The sequence below is a fragment of the Bombina bombina genome, chromosome 7 (genome assembly GCF_027579735.1).
Source record: "Bombina bombina isolate aBomBom1 chromosome 7, aBomBom1.pri, whole genome shotgun sequence".
In the NCBI taxonomy this organism is placed as follows: Eukaryota; Metazoa; Chordata; class Amphibia; order Anura; family Bombinatoridae; genus Bombina; species Bombina bombina.
Genome location: NC_069505.1, coordinates 428792227 through 428809324, shown reverse-complemented (window position 1 = coordinate 428809324; position 17098 = coordinate 428792227). Strand labels below are relative to the sequence as shown.

The 17098-nt window shown below is 42.8% G+C and overlaps 1 long non-coding RNA gene across 1 annotated transcript in view; it reads left to right on the top strand.

Annotated features, from left to right (window-relative positions):
- LOC128635968 (uncharacterized) overlaps positions 1-1056 on the top strand; it is a 1473-nt gene extending 417 nt beyond the window's left edge. The window contains exons 2-3 of the long non-coding RNA XR_008398635.1: positions 626-720; positions 988-1056. This is a non-coding gene — a long non-coding RNA (uncharacterized LOC128635968). The remainder of the gene's footprint in view (positions 1-625; positions 721-987) is intronic.
- The last annotated feature ends 16042 nt before the right edge of the window (positions 1057-17098 follow it).

Sequence of the window (17098 nt, the reverse complement as noted above, 5' to 3'; positions counted from 1 at the left end):
CATATAGTATCTAGAAGTCATGTGATAACCATATGGTATCTAGAAGTCATGTGACAACTGTATGGTATCTAGAGGTCATGTGACAACCATACAATATCTAGAGGTCATGTGACAACTGTATGGTATCTAGAGGTTATGTGACAACCATACAATATCTAGAGGTCATGTGACAAATGTATGGTATCTAGAGGTCATCTGACAACCGTATGGTATCTAAAGGTCATGTGACAACCGTATGATATCTAGAGGTCATGTGACAACCGTATGGTATCTAAAGTACTTTGCAGAGTATTAGATATTAGAATGCTGTTTTCTGATGCACAATCCCCTGGTGGCTGTTTTCAGTGTTATTGGTTGGTATCTTCAGTGTTTTGGTTGGTATCTTCTGCTGGTATTAGCATTCATAGACTTTAAAAGCCCTGCTCTCTGGGTATAAAAACACTGCAGTACAGAGAGGGCAGCTGTTTCCAGTGTTATTGAGACAGATATAATTGTGGTTGGTATATTATATTGGGTATGAGCCCTTCTGTCTGGGCATAACAACACTGCAGTACTGACATATACTGCTGATGGGTTATTTTGTATGTCATGAAATCTATGTCTTGTCTTCCCTATGGGTACACAGGTCAGGACAGACATGCGCCACAGAAGCCGGCACAGACTAATCATCTCGCTGTGACCTCGCCAGACAGAGACCTATACCGTCAAAGCACAGAAATTGTGAGTAGGGATCTTGCACACTGGGCCTGTACATGTGCGAGGGAGCAACAAATAAACACAGGGGCAGACCATAGCATCTGCAAAACATTTACTACAAAACTAAATATGGCAGATATGGGGGGGGGTACTGATGGGGGCTTTATATTCCTCTATGTGTTTCTATCTTTATTTAGTTAGTTATTTTTTTAAATCACCTTCCTCCTCTGTTACCTCTCTCCTTGTTTGCAGCGAGCTCTGGGCATGTCATCTTTTTCTTGATTTTTACAGAAATTCCAGACAAAGCCCAGACTGGTTGAGTTACATCAGTTCCCCGGACTTTCAGATGGTCACCCTATGCCCCTCCCGCACGGGATCAGACTCTGCTCTGTTATTAATAATGTGGTGTCAGCCCACAAGAACACAGGAAGTAAGGTAGGTAGCTTATGGTTCTGATCCATATTACAGCTCAGAACCAGTGGGCACCTAGCAGACAGTTATTTATATGGCTATTAACAGTGTTAAAGGGACAAATGACAATGTGACAATCTTTCATGCCATCCTGGAAGTGTGAATAAGCTGACTAGTATTAATATTATTTATAATTATAATTGCTATTTTTTAAATAACCTTTTGTGTTTTGTAGCTTAAGTCCAGCCCAGGAGCAACTTCTGAGCAGGACAGGGATGCTGATTGGCTGCTTCTAATTGGCTCACCAGCCACATCCTGCTCAGCAGCTGCAATGTGTTGCTGCTATAACCAGACTTATTGCCTTCCCAGGTTTGTTCTCCGATGACCGTGCGCCAGATGCTCAGTACATCCATAGCGCAGGATATTGTGCTGTGCTGCTATTGGTGGATATTCCTGCACAGATATAAGGTGACAAAAGCTTTTCCTCTGCACAAGCGTAGCGCATATCTACACGAACTCTATATGCATAAAAAGGGATAAAAAGTCATTTTTCATATAACACATATAATTTTATAAAGAAACCTTCCAATCTACTTCTGTTTCCAAATATACCTTTTTCTTTTGGTCCCTGTTTTCAAACATCCCTTTTCAATAAAACCCTATGTATGATTGAGGTTCTCATGCACATGTCTTGAGCATCCTTTAAGATCCAAAACATTGACCCTGCAACATGGTCATTGCTTAATCAGTGCAGAAGTTCATTTATATATTTCCTTAATTGGCCACAGCAGAGGGTATATGATAAACATACTCAAGAAACTTTTTACACGTGTGTCCCTGCTCACCCCCAAATCCTTCCACCTTCAACAATTATAGCTTATATTTGTTTAATATATTTCTCACAGTCTATGGGTAAGAACAAACGGAGGGGTCATGCACCCCCTAGGCAACCAGTGATTTGTAATAAAAGTAATGAATAAAACAGGAGAGCTTAAGAGTGGGAAGGCATTGTACCATAGAGTTGCCCCTAACAGTTTGCTGGCCCTCTAAATCCTGCAGGTCTAGACACAAACCTAGCCTGGGCTAAAATATTCCCCTGGATCAGTGCTTGTTACATTGACAGTGCGACTACACAGGCTGATGAGCAACAAGCATGTATTGTTTAACCCTTTGAGTGCTAAGCACTTTCCCACCTGGGTGCTAAGATTTTTTAATGATTTTTAAATTTTTTTAATTTTTTGAACAATTTTTTTTAACCTTTTTTTACATTTTTTTCAGACCCCCAAGACTTACACTGTTGGAAAGGTTAAGCGATTACCTTTCCAATGGTGGGTCTGTAGCTGCTTAGATGCCTGAGATACAGGCTTCTAAGCAGCATGCCCCCTGCTCCTATACTTAACATTGCTAAGCATAAATAAAGTTGCGCGGTGAAGTCATCACGTTATTGCGCGTGACGTCACCACGCAAAACGGGAAGCCCCGGCGATGCCTGTCCCTCTACAGGCACGATCACCGGGGTAGAAGGGGGTGGGAGCCCCCAGATCTCCCTCAAGGTGGGAAAGTGCTAGTGACGGCTCTGAGTTGTCATTAGCACCAGAGTGGGAAACTCTGTGACGGCTCAGAGCCGTCATTAGCACTCAAAGGTTAAAGGGACAGCCTACTCCAGATTTTTTATTGTATAAAAAGATAGATAATCTCTTTATTACCCATTCCCCAGTTTTGCATAACCAACACTGTTATAGTAATACATGTTTTACCTCTGTGATTACCTTGTATCTGAGCCTCTGCAGACTGCCCCCTTATTTCAGCGCTTTTGACAAACTTGGATTTTATCCAAACAGTGCTGACTTATCTATATGGCCTAAATGAACTAGCACTGTCTAACAGTGAGAAACTGTCAAAATGCACTGATATAAAAGGAGACCTTCAAATGTTTAGAATTTAGCATATGAGCCTACCTAGGTTTAGATTTTAACAAAGAATACCAAGAGAACAAAGCAAATTTGATGATAAAAGTAAATTGGAAAGTTGTTTAAAATTGCATGCCCTATCTAAATCATGAAAGTTTAATTTTGACTAGACTGTCCCTTTAAGTATGACCTTGAGCAGCTACAGGTGCAGTAATGTCACCAATAGACTTATTTATAGCTATTAGCACTTTTACGCTATAGCCTTCTCTGTAGTCAAATAATTGATCAGAAGGGATGAATGGTGCCCACCCCTGGGCAATACAGCTGTCTGTCCCTCTCCATACCCGCTTCATCTAGCTCCGCCCCTTACTGTTACAATGCTGGAAATCCTACTCTCAACTTCCAAACAATTCAAATTTAGCCATCAAAGACAGTTTAATGCTCTTAACGCATTTATTGTGTATGCAGAACTTCTGAAAATTCTAGATATTCTGTAGCACATAAAGGGATATTGCAGTGAAAAATGACATGCTCTAATTGGTTATCACATCTCATTGACTAATGTTTGCACTACATTGTCCCTTTAATTGCTGATATATACTGTGCATATACAAACATTAGTGCCAGATTACTAGTGGAGAGTTATTTAATGCTTCTGCTCGAGTGTTAACTGCACTAGCAGTAAGCTTTTTGCGCGTCAGGTTGTGCTCGTATTATGAGTTGAAAGTAGTGTTATTATGAGTGTATCTGTACTTGACCTTTGAAGTTGTCAAGTTCCGGCCCCCAGCGTACACCAACCTACAACCCCCTTATCATATCTAAAATAAGACACAGGAGACAGCATCTTGGTACAAAATTGGCCGCAGCGCCTTTATTAAATAACAAGAAACCTTTAAGTGTTAATAAATACCACATTTAAACATAAACATAAAACCCAATGTTCTTAAATAACTTTTGACCTTAACAACATTAAAATTACCATACTGTACCATCCCAGCGGTGCTAGTTCCCTTATTAATTAGCAACATGGCCGTTACTCCATCTGGACTCAACTAAGTACTTGCTGAGTCCGTTACAAACCTCAGGTCCACCTTAATAGGGAACCCCTTGCCCCTATAAGAACCCAATTGCACACTCACCCCATGGAGAGGCAACGTGTTCAAAACCCCCAAATTCACTTGGCCATATTCCTTCCTTGCTACCCGAGAACTAGCACCCCTGCCAAAGACTGGCCTGATGAAATCAGCCCAGTCCCACCAAACCCAAAAATTCTCTCAAAGATTCCTTAATGTCCAGTAAAGACAGCTGCTGAACAAATTGATTAAGGTGTACACCGTCCCTCAAATAAAACTCCCCATTTCCCACCTCCTCCAAATCAGGGTGGTAAGCCACCACCTCCCCAATCCTATCAACTTATTCATTTTTTTCCTACTCCGTTCCAACCTGGCATGGTCCCAAGCTGCCCTCCAAACCAACCTTGGCTCAATCTGAGACCAAATAATTCTCAATGCCGAGTGAAGATCCTTAATTCTCCCCAAGTCTCTCTTGAGTCTCCTAAAAAGCTCCCGCTGGGACAGAAAGCCCAAATCATTACCCCCCAAGTGCACTATCAGCACCTCCGGAGGAGGGAATTGCCTACAGTAATCCACAAACAAGGGCAACAAACTCTCCCACCGTAGACCCCATACCCCCAACCATTTTACCTCCCACTGGTCAACTGGGCAACCCAACTGAAGGCCGTCAACTTTTCTCCATGCCTCAGACCTGGCCCAATAAATAAATGAGTGCCCCATCACCCAAACGCTCTTCACACCTGGGAACAAAACACAAAGAAATACTATTAACAAGAACAATCTCTCTCACTAACCCTCAACTCAGGTCGCACATAAGACCTATACCGTGTGGACCCCCATCTCCCAATACGTTTAACCACATCCTCCCGCAATCCCAGCACAGAGGCCTCAGTTTCCACCCCGATACGGAAGGAATGTGACCCAAACTCCGACGGAGACAGCCCTAAAAGACTGATAGGTCCTTTCAAAACTGCCCCAAACTGATATTGCGACAGGAAGGACCCATCCGAATGAATTAACAACGGGCCCCCCTGCACAGGCCGTAGGGCTGCATATTGCATCAATACTCTACAGGGACAGACCTCACGGCCACTAGGAAATAAAACTATACTCCTCCCCTTCCCATACTGGTCAGTTTTACTTCATCTCAATAACATATCCACCCTGTCATTACCCCACAACACATCTTCCACCTGCAGACTACCAGGCGCCCGTTTGTTCGGGCTAACCAACTCAGAAATCCGAAAGGCCCAGAAAAAAGCTAGGACGAAGGCTGTGCGAAATAAAGAAATCTCAAATGGGGAAAAACAAATACTGGGCAGGATTCCACAAATTCTCGCCAATAATGCAAATGTAATGGGCCTCCTACTATCAATACTCTGACCCTTCTTCTTAAGGCCCTTGAGGACTTGCTGAACCCAAAATGCTTTGGTCACATCCCAGAGGCCCAACATCCTAAACCTGAAAGCCAATGCAGACAGTCTCCTGTCCTAGCTGATGACAGACCCAAGCCACTCCAATGCCACAACCACTCTAGGAGGCAGCCTGTAGCATCATCAACCCCTCCTCTAGCCCCAGCCTGCCTCAACCAGTCCTCCCAATCACTCCAAACTCTAACATAGGCAGACCAAGTACCTGGAGCCAATGAACTCTTCACCAGTCCAGCCAGTCCTCCTCCCCAAGCCTCCATAGCTGATCCGGACACCGTCTCCCCACCACGTGTGCCTGAGGGGCTAACTCCTGAAAACGACTCCACTGAAATCGAGATAAATCGTCTGCAATCAGATTACACTTGCCAGGAATATGCTTGGCCCTAACCAACACATTCATGCGCAGACATTTTAGGACCAACAACCTCAGCAAACGCAAAACAGGGGGAGAAGAAGCAGAAAGAGTGTTAACAGCCGCAACCACACCCATATTATCCGTGTGAAACAGGATAGATTTGTTCCACAACTCCCCCTCCCAGACGAACAATGCCACAATGATGGGGAACAGTTCCAGGAATACCAGATTACAAATTAAATCTGTCATGACCCAGTCTTGCGGCCAGGCGGCCGCACACCAGTGTCCCTGGAAATAGGCCCCGAAACCCATGCCCCCCAGCAGCATCGGTCACCAAGTCCAATTCCAAGTTAGACACTCAGGACTCCAGGAACAAAGCCGCCCCATTGAATTCCTTCAGGAACCGCAACCATATCACCAAATCATCTTTTAACCCCCTTGTAACCCTCACAAAGTGATGAGGCTTACGTACCCCTGCAGTAGCCAACGACATTCTCCTGGAAAACACCCTACCTATGGGAATGATTCAGCAAGCAAAATTCAACTTTCCTAAGAGGGATTGAATGTCCCTCAGCGTCACCTTGGACAGGCCAAGGAACCTCCGAATTATGCCCACCAAGTCATAAATCTTATCACGAGGCAACCTACACTCTATCCTGTCCAAATCAATAGTGATGCCCAAAACATTGAGGACCGTCACAGGGCCCTCAGATTTTTCCAAGGCAATGGGCACCCCGAACTCCCTAGCCACCAAATAGAAACAGTCCCTCATCCCCCCACAAACCACTGATCTGGCCGGGCCCACAAACAGAAAATCATCAAGGTAGTGCACTACCGATGAAAAACCCGACTGGACCTTCACGACCCACTCCAGGAAAGTGCTAAAGCACTCAAACAAGGAGCACAAAATGGAACACCCCATGGGGAGGCATAGATCCACATAATGGGCCCCATTGAAACAATAACCCAGGAGGTAATGGGAAGAAGGATGAACTGGTAATAACCAAAAAGCTGCCTCGATATCGATCTTGGCCAAAGGACCAGCCTCCTTCACGAGTGTGACAGCCAGATCAAATGATGTATACGATACTGAAGCCAGCTCCTCTGCTATACCATCATTCACGGAACCCCCTTTTGGGAAGGACAGATAATGGCCTCTATTTATCAAAGGTCTTGGGGACCTGATCCGACAGTGCAGATCAGGTCCGCAAGACCTCGCTAAATGCGGAGAGCAATACGCTCTCCGCATTTAACATTGCACCAGCAGCTCACTAGAGCTGCTGGTGCAACACCACCCCCTGCTGACTTGCGGCCAATCGGCCGCCAGCAGGGAGGTGTCAATCAACCCGCTCGTACCCGATTGGGTTGATTTCCGGCGATTCCTGTCCGCCTGCTCAGAGCAGGCGGACAGTATTATGGAGCAGCGGTCTTTAGACTGCTGCTTCATAACTTGTGTTTCTGGCGAGTCTGAAGACTCGCCAGAAACACGGCCCTTCAAGCTCCGTACGGAGCTTGATAAATATGGGCCGATGAATCAACCTGAACTTCCCTGGGTCCTTCTTAGGGACCACACCGAGAGGTGAAATGCGCAATTGAGGAATTGGAGGAGCCCCAAAAGGACCTGCCATGCGCCCCAATGATACCTCCTTATCCAATTTCTCTTGCGCCACTTCAGGCCACTCCCTAGCCGATTTTAAGTTACCCATGAATTGAACGACCCCCCCCCCCCCCATAGAAGTGATTTTGAAGACAAATTCAAACTCCTGCCACAACAGCAACGCCTTTTTCTCACCCCCCCCCCGATGCTTAGCGTACTGTGCGAGCCAACACGCCATCCCGCTTACCCTCACCAGAGTTATTCCCTTTGTCAGGCAACTCCGGACCACCCCCCGGCTTTTCCTTTTCGGAAGCACTATGAGAACGAATGGGAACCCCCGAACACTTGTGCCGAAATTTGCACGAAGAGCCCCATTTACACACCTTCTCATTGAAGGCGAAGCAAAAACCTTTTTTGACAGGTGCCGACAGCCCTCCTTGAGGGAAACCGCCAGCACCTGCTCGAAAGGGCTGTGATGGTCGGAGCGGGGTCATCACTTTAAGCCATAAGCCCATATCCCGATCATCCCACCGCATCTCTGGCTTAACAGACAAGCGTTAACGAAACTGCTCGTCATACGCCCACCAAGCCATACCCCCATATATTCGCTGCACGGCAGCGACCTCATCCAAATAACAGAAGAGCGCTGCCCCTTGGTCAGGAAACTTGCCCGCCATGACACTGGCGTAGATGATAAAGGCCTTGAACCAATTTGTGAAAGTTTTCGGTAACTTCCTATAGCGCTTCTTCCTCTCCTCTTCTTTCTTTTTGGACGCATCCTTCTTGGAATCCTCAGGGATTTCAAAAGATTGGTCCAACGGCAAGAGGGAAAACAACTCAATGAATTCCCTCTTCCATATCTTTTCACTCAATTCCGCCGTGAGATGCATACCCAAAGGGCCTATGGAACAAAGACAGGACCGCGACAAGGGGGGGTCCCCAATCTTAAGCTCCGGGCCCCCCGTCCCCTTCCCTACTACATTGACGGCTGCAGGGGGGACCGCCGTAGTGGATTTGCCCTGGGGGCCAACCGCCACCATGAGCCCTGACCCAACTGATGACGGCCTCCCTGTGACAGTACCTAATACCGTGGCCGGCGGAGGGACCCAAGAACTGGCCACCACCCCAGAACCATGAGACCCAGAACCCTCCAGCCTTGCCAACAAGTCCCATAACCCTGCTACAAAAGTAACTGCAACAGAGTCTCCACATACATTCACCCCATGTGCACTCCAACACCCCGACCCACCACATCAGCCCCACCATTACCTGCTCTTGCCTCGTCCCTCGGGGGCTGCCCCAAGTGGTACACAGCCATAACAACCTTCTGGCTCTGGAACCCACCGCCACCAGGTTCCGTAGTAGCCGCTTGCCGCTCTCCTTGTTGTCCTGTAGTCTGCAAAAAAGACACACATGACAAGCCCCCCACCGGTGCCCACATCCTAGCACTTCTCTGGGCCGTGGAAAGGCCCAGAGCACTGGCCGAAAAAACTCCCCCCCTTCCCCTCTTTGGGGCCGTGGCCCCCTGTAATAGGTCCTCTGCCCCACACTTCCTGCGCTGCCTGCCCCTAGCTGGCAACCCACCTCCCTCCGGCCTATACATTTTCAGCAGTTCCGCTGGACACAGTATAAGTACCCCTACCCACTTTTCCCTTCAGGCCTTGGGCGAAGCTCCCAGCTGTACTCACCGACTCCCTCCTGACTGCCACTTCAGCATGTTCCACAAATGGAACGCTGTCCTCCGAATCCAGCCTGATGGTCTCGGTCCAGGAATCCTGCAGGCCGTAGGCATTCCCCCCTAGGCCGTCACACCCAACAGAAATCAGGCCGAAGAAGTCCCAGGCCGTTACTCCACATCCCCCAAATCTGGAAAAGAAACATCTTTAGGCATAGAAAAGGGGGGCTCATTCACAGCACCTCGCACAAGGAAAGCCCTATGCAACACCCCCCAGCCCCCACCCACTGAGGAACCCACCCTAGACACAGAGGAAAGCGCGGACTGACTCCGAAGACTTCCCCTGGGAGGAGTGGGCAGTACCAAGAAAGTGGTCTTTTCCTCTACTGAGTTGGATACCTCTGACCAGGATTCAGAATTATCAGATGATAGCTCTTCCTCCTCTTCCTCTTCTTCCTCTCTTTCTCCCCTTCCCTCTTTGTCTTTGCAGGAAACGACACACCAAGGACGTGAGAAGAAAGAAAATGAAGTCCGTTCAAAAACCAAAAGCCAAGACATCCCTTTAGGAAAGGAAAAAAGAGGACACGTAGAGCAGGTTCCAGAAGAAGGAAAAAGATCCTCAAAGAGAAAGGCAAAGAAGAACTAGCACTCAGTGTCGTCAATTTATCGAACTTTGAACTCACTGAAAGTCATATTAGTGTATTATCTAAGGGTCTGGGCTTTGCTCCCACTTACAATTTTTCAGTATTCAATACTTTGTTGGATCTCAATAAATTTGTTAGGAAGCTCACACTACGTAGACACTTTTCTAGTATTTCTGATAATGAGGAAGTGGAACTTGATGTACCAGATGAAATTGCTGAGGGTGAAAACAATGTATCCCTTCCCATCAGCAGTTTGCCCAGTACTAATCCAGAATCAACTTTTGATTTTAAAGACATCTGTATTCTGGAAGAATTAAGAATGCTGGACACTACTGCTGATGGTGTGAATGACTCAGATGTTCCAAAACCTAAAAGAACAAGATCTAATTTTTACCCCACTCAATCTAGGGGCACACATATTAATTTATTCCAAAAACAGGTGGAAAAAGAGATTGTGGAGTTGGGTAAACACACTACTACAACAGGCCATAGGGATAATCTTACAAAAAGACAAAAAGCTGCAATTAGACAATTAGAAAGTAAACACGATCTTGTCATTCGTTCATCAGACAAAGGAGGTAATGTCGTAGTTATGAACAAAGCACAATACATTAATGAAGCCTATAAACAATTGAACGATGGCATCACATATAGGAAATTATCTCATAACCCAGAGAAAGAATTCACCCATAAATTGGATAGGCTACTTGAAGATGCACTTGCTTTGGGCTTCATCCCACAAGAGCAGTGTGTTTCCCTAATTCCACAATTTCCCGTGACGCCGGTCTTTCACCACCTACCTAAATTACATAAGGACTCAGTCAACCCACCAGGCCGTCCAATAATTTCTGGGATTGGCTCGTTGTTTGAACCATTGTCTGAGTGGGTTGACTCAGTCCTACAGCCCCTAGTACAGAACCTTAGTAGCTATCTAAGGGATTCATCCCATCTTTTAACTATCATTGACAAAATGAGATGGGACAAAGATCATAGGTGGGTGGTGATTGACGCGGTGTCACTATACTCACGTATACCGCACAGTTTGGGATTGTGTGCCATTGGTTTCTTTTTGGATAATTATACCAATTATTCCAGGGAATTTAAATTGTTCTTTTGTGAGACTGTCGAGTTCCTACTGTCCCACAATTACTTCATGTTTAATGGAGAATATTTTCTACAAATCTGTGGTACTGCGATGGGGGCGAAATTTGCCCCCTCATTCGCTAACTTATTTGTGGGATGGTGGGAACTCGGCAGCCTCTACAATAGCAATAACCCCTTCATAGATAACATCTGCATATATATGCGTTACATTGATGACCTTATCTTTGTGGTCAAAGGTGACTTTGTCTTTGAGGATTTCCTCAAATTTGTAAACAATAATGATTTACATTTACAGTTCACGGGGGAGATCCAAGATAAAGAAGTTCATTTTTTGGATCTCACCTTAGTTGGCTCAGTTGAACTTAATAAGATCGTCACTGATACATATAGAAAGCCAACCTCTGGCAACACAATCTTACATGCCACATCCTGTCATCCCAAACATCTTATAAATTCGATACCTAAGAGTCAATTTCTTAGGTTGCGTCGAAACTCCAACTCAGATAAACTGTTTAATGTCCAGGCCATCAAATTGATGGATAGGCTAAGTGCGAGAGGTTACGATCGTAATGTACTCCAGCAGTCCTTAGATGAGGTTAGATGTACTTATAATCCTAAAGAAAGAAAATGGAATAACAAAGCCAATAAAGTAATGTGTAGTAAGGATATAGTAGTATTTTCGACAGAGTATTCTTCACAATTCAATGATTTATGTAAAATTATTAAAGGTAACTTATCTATACTTAAAGGTGATGACATTTTAGTCAATTTTGTAGATAATGTTAAATTTGTGCCTAAAAAGGCCCCCACACTTGCCAAAAAGCTTGTGCCCAGCATGGTGAATAGCCAAGTTGGTCCAAGGGGGTGCCAGTGGCTGAACAAGAAGGGCACTTTCAGATGTCTATCTAGAAATTGTCTCACCTGTTTACAGATATCCATGGAGACTGAATTCACTAGTCATGTAACCAAACAGAATTTTAAAATTAATCATTATGCAAATTGTAGCACAACATTTGTCGTCTATCTTATAGACTGTACCCTGTGTTCTGAACAGTATGTTGGTCAGACCTCCCGTGCCCTTAGATCGAGAATAGGAGAGCATAGAAGGGATATTAAAAATTATAACAAGGATTCGAGTGTAGCAAGACATTTCAACTGCTTACATTTTACTGATCAGCCAAAATTTACTGTAAAAGTAATAGACATAGCCAAAAAGCCCATTAGGGGAGGAAATATATATAATATACTGTCCAAGAAAGAACTTTTTTGGATTTGGAAACTTAACACGAGGGCACCGTTTGGTCTAAATAAAGAATGGGACATTAGTTACTTTGTGGAGTAACTTGTGCCATCTTCAATAAATTCCCATCTATGTAGACGCTCATTGTCATAGTCATATTAAGAATACTCATTAAAAATTAGAAATTATCTATTTAGTTTTTATTTCTCCCTTGCCTCACTCTTATTCTCATTCTGAATACATTCTGAACATATCCAGTTTCACATTTTCATATCTTCATATTTTGACACCTTGATACATACAATTATACATATTTGTATATGTTTTCACATTAACTTTTTTTTGTTTTTGTATTTATCTACCATTGTGTGAAAAAATATGAAGAAATATGAAAGAATATGAGAAAAAATATGAAAAAATATGAAAAAATATGAGAAAAAATATGAAAAAATGTGACAGTTTTACAACATATGTATATGAGACTCCTAAACTCCTAAACTGTGATTCCTGAAAGTATAAGTTATTTTTAGATTTTTCAATCCCGCTGTTAACTTGGCAATGTGAATATGAGTACAATTAGTGCATGACATTTTGAAAAATTAATACCATCTTTTTTAAGGTCTCATCAAAAAGTTGTACATTCCATGTGACATGTGCTTTATTGTCTTTAAAATCTTTTTGATCCTTAAACAATTTTTTCTTGCCTTGTATATGTGATGATAGTAATATATATATATATCTTATATTTTATATGTTATATATTTATATTTTTATATATATATATATTTTTATTACTATATCGCATCTGACTTAGATTTATAATCAGATTTACTATTATTTCTCTTTTTGAGACTAATTTGGAACGTGTGTAACATGATCTATTGATGTGTTTTTTTACATTCATTTTTATTTTATTTTCACTTTTGTACTTTCTATGTAATAAGTACCTTTTTTGCTTTTGTATTGTTATGTTACACCATTTCTTCTCACACCTGTGCAGTCTGCCTTTGAGACATTCATTTTGGGTATACTATGGCTTTGAATGATTGGCCATTGCTCCTTTAAAGGTGTGCTGCACAGGTGGTGAGCTATCCTATGATTAAGTGCTGCATAGCACGAAACATGTAAGGATTTGCTCCCCCCCCTCCACCTGTATAGCTTGCATTTGTACTGTGCTGTGCTTGTCTATTCACCTACATGTTTTAAACTCTTTTGAAATAAACCTTTGGATTTTAAGGACTATGGAGTAAGAGTGCTGCTTCCCTCTACCTTTTACTTTTGGATTTGGCTTGATCCATATTTCCAGCTGGCACCACGCCAACAGTGCTTCTCTTTCCTTTGTCGACATTCTGAGGCTGCAATTGGACAGCGGCGCACACACCCTCTATAGGCTGTAGCGACGTCACTCTCCTACCCACAGTACCACATCCTCCTCCAAGGAATCAAGGCAAAGTGTGAGGTCCTCAAAATCATTCCAGGCCCCCTGTGACTGAGGACTATCACTACCCTCCACCCCCCCAACTACATAAACTCCTTGAGGAACCCCTGTGGCTGAACTCCCTAACGTACCCCTAGCACTGGCGCCCCCAAACTCAGGCTCCACATGATGCTCCCCCACCCCCAGGCCGTCATCCCCGGCCATATCAAAATTATCCGCCCCTCTGGAGCCTTCTCCCCCTCTACCCGCATTCCCCCTTACCACCTCAGGCCCCTCTGGGCTGTCAATCCTGCCTCCCGGTCGTGTCTCCCCCACAGTCTGTCCACCCCCATCTTACCCCCGTCCGTCCACCCCCGTCTTACCAAAAGGGGCCTCTTCCTTCCCTAGGTCAAAGCCCCTTCTCGTTCACTCTGTCACTCACAGGGGCTTCTTTGTAATGCATTTTTTATGTGTTTTGTGACACTTTTTTGTTTCACAGACAGACAGATAGATCTGCACAGTATATACGAGCAATTAGGAACTGCAATGATTGCAACAGATCCATACTAAATACATGCTTTATTAATTATTTAAAAAACTATTAGTGAGTATGTTTATAGCTTATATTACTTGATTATTTCCAATTAGGGCATGTTGTGAGTGTGTGCACACTGCCCTCTGCTGTGTAGCATGTAGCTAATATGTATTATACATAATATTTATATAATGTTACTGTTTGCAGCCGGACATCGTGTACCAGAGGCAGCTATTTGACTGTCTGGCAGAGAAATATATCCAACTTCTTTATTTGTGTCGCGGCTCACTGAATGGTGAGAACTTTCTCAAGGTGAGCTCATGGGAATGAATGTACTGGGGTATTATTGAACTGAGCTGACATGAAAATATTACCTGTAACACACATGAAGCTACGACATCCCCTGTAAATTTTTTGCCTAAAGTACACTAGTTAGATGGCTTATTCGTTTAAAAGGCGATGTAGCTAAACAATTACTTATAAATATTATAAAATATCAATATTAATAGCAAAAGCCTATAATGTAGGTGAGTGATAAACAGACAAATGTTTAGGAAAGCAGTCAGTTAGGAATATTGAGATATAAATCATATAGACAGACAAATCAGACAGATAAATCAGAAAGATATACAGATAAATCAGACAGATAAATCAAGCAGATAGACAGATAAATCACACAGATAAAATCAAGCAGATAAACAGATAAATCACACAGATAAATCAAGCAGATAAATCACACAGACAAATCAAGCAGACAGATAAATCACACAGATAAATCAAGCAGATAGACAGATAATTCTCACAAATAAATCAAGCAGATAAACAGATAAATCACACAGATAAATCAAGCGGATAGACAGATAAATCTCACAGACAAATCCAGCAGATAGAAAGATAAATCACACAGACAAATCAAGCAGATAGAAAGATAAATCAAACAGACAAATCAAGCAGATATACAGATAAATCAAGCAGATAGAAAGATAAATCACACAGAAAAATCAAGCAGATAGACAGATAAATCACACAGATAAATCACACAGATAAATCAAGCAGATAGACAGATAAATCACACAGATAAATCAAGCAGATAGACAGATAAATCACACAGATAAATCACACAGATAAATCAAGCAGATAGAAAGATAAATCACACAGACTAATCAAGCAGATATACAGATAAATCACACAGATAAATCACACAGATAAATCAAGCAGATAGAAAGATAAATCACACAGACTAATCAAGCAGATATACAGATAAATCACACAGATAAATCACACAGATAAATCAAGCAGATAGAAAGATAAATCACACAGACTAATCAAGCAGATATACAGATAAATCACACAGATAAATTTTGGGGGTCTTTGTTATTTTATTAGGGGGCTTAGAGTAGGTGTAATTAGTTTAAAATTGTTGTAATATTTTTCTAATGTTTGTAAATATTTTTTTATTTTTTGTAACTTAGTTCTTTTTTATTTTTTGTACTTTAGTTAGATTATTTAATTGTATTTATTTGTAGGTATTGTATTTAATTAATTTATTGATGTTAGGTTTAATTGTAGATAATTGTAGGTAGTTTATTTAATTTATTTATTGATAGTGTAGTGTTAGGTTTAATTGTAACTTAGGTTAGGATTTATTTTACAGGTAATTTTGTAATTATTTTAACTAGGTAGCTATTAAATAGTTATTAACTATTTAATAGCTATTGTACCTGGTTAAAATAAATACAAAGTTGCCTGTAAAATAAATATTAATCCTAAAATAGCTACAATATAATTATTATTTATATTGTAGCTATATTAGGGTTTATTTTACAGGTAAGTATTTAGATTTAAATAGGAATAATTTATTTAATAAGAGTTAATTTATTTTGTTAGAATAAAATTATATTTAACTTAGGGGGGTGTTAGGGTTAGGGTTAGAAGTAGCTTTAGGGGTTAAAAAATTTATTAGAGTAGCGGTGAGCTCCGATCAGCAGATTAGGGGTTAATACTTGAAGTTAGGTGTCGGCGATGTTAGAGAGGGCAGATTAGGGGTTAATACTATTTATTATAGGGTTATTGAGGCGGGAGTGAGGCGGATTAGGGGTTAATAACTTTATTATAGTAGCGGTGCGGTCCGCTCGGCAGATTAGGGGTTAATAAGTGTAGGCAGGTGGAGGCGACGTTGAGGGGGGCAGATTAGGGGTTAATAAATATAATATAGGGGTCGGCGGTGTTAGGGGCAGCAGATTAGGGGTACATAGCTATAATGTAGCTTGCCGTGGTGTACGGAGTGGTAGATTAGGGGTTAATAATAATATGCAGGGGTCAGCGATAGCGGGGGCGGCAGATTAGGGGTTAATAAGTGTAAGGTTAGGGGTGTTTAGACTCGGGGTACATGTTAGGGTGTTAGGTGCAGACTTAGGAAGTGTTTCCGCATAGCAAACAATGGGGCTGCGTTAGGAGCTGAACGCTGCTTTTTTGCAGGTGTTAGGTTTTTTTGCAGCTCAAACAGCCCCATTGTTTTCTATGGGGGAATCGTGCACGAGCACGTTTTTGAAGCTGGCCGCGTCCGTAAGCTCCGCTGGTATCGAGAGTTGCAGTGGCGTTAAATTATGCTCTACGCTCCTTTTCTGGAGCCTAACGCAGCCATTCTGTGAACTCTAAATACCAGCGGTATTTAAAAGGTGCGGGGGGAAAAAAGCACGCGTAGCTATCGCACCTCTTTGGCCGCAGAACTCTAAATCTAGCCGTAAGAGAGATAGGTGGGGTGGCAGCAGTGTAAAGGGGCAGCTCAAAACTAGGCTATGGGTGTTGCTCAGAAAAAGGTAGAGTGGCTGGAAGTTCATAGGCTGTTTCTGTTTCAAAGTAATAAATACACATGTGGCATGGCTGAGATCTCCTGATGACATCACTGCTGACTGCTCATGTGAAAGCTATGCCGAGCATTTTAAAAGCTTGTGTTTGTGCCTTGTTCCCAGCAGCAGCAGTTGCGAGTCCAGAGAGCAATGAGGCATGACA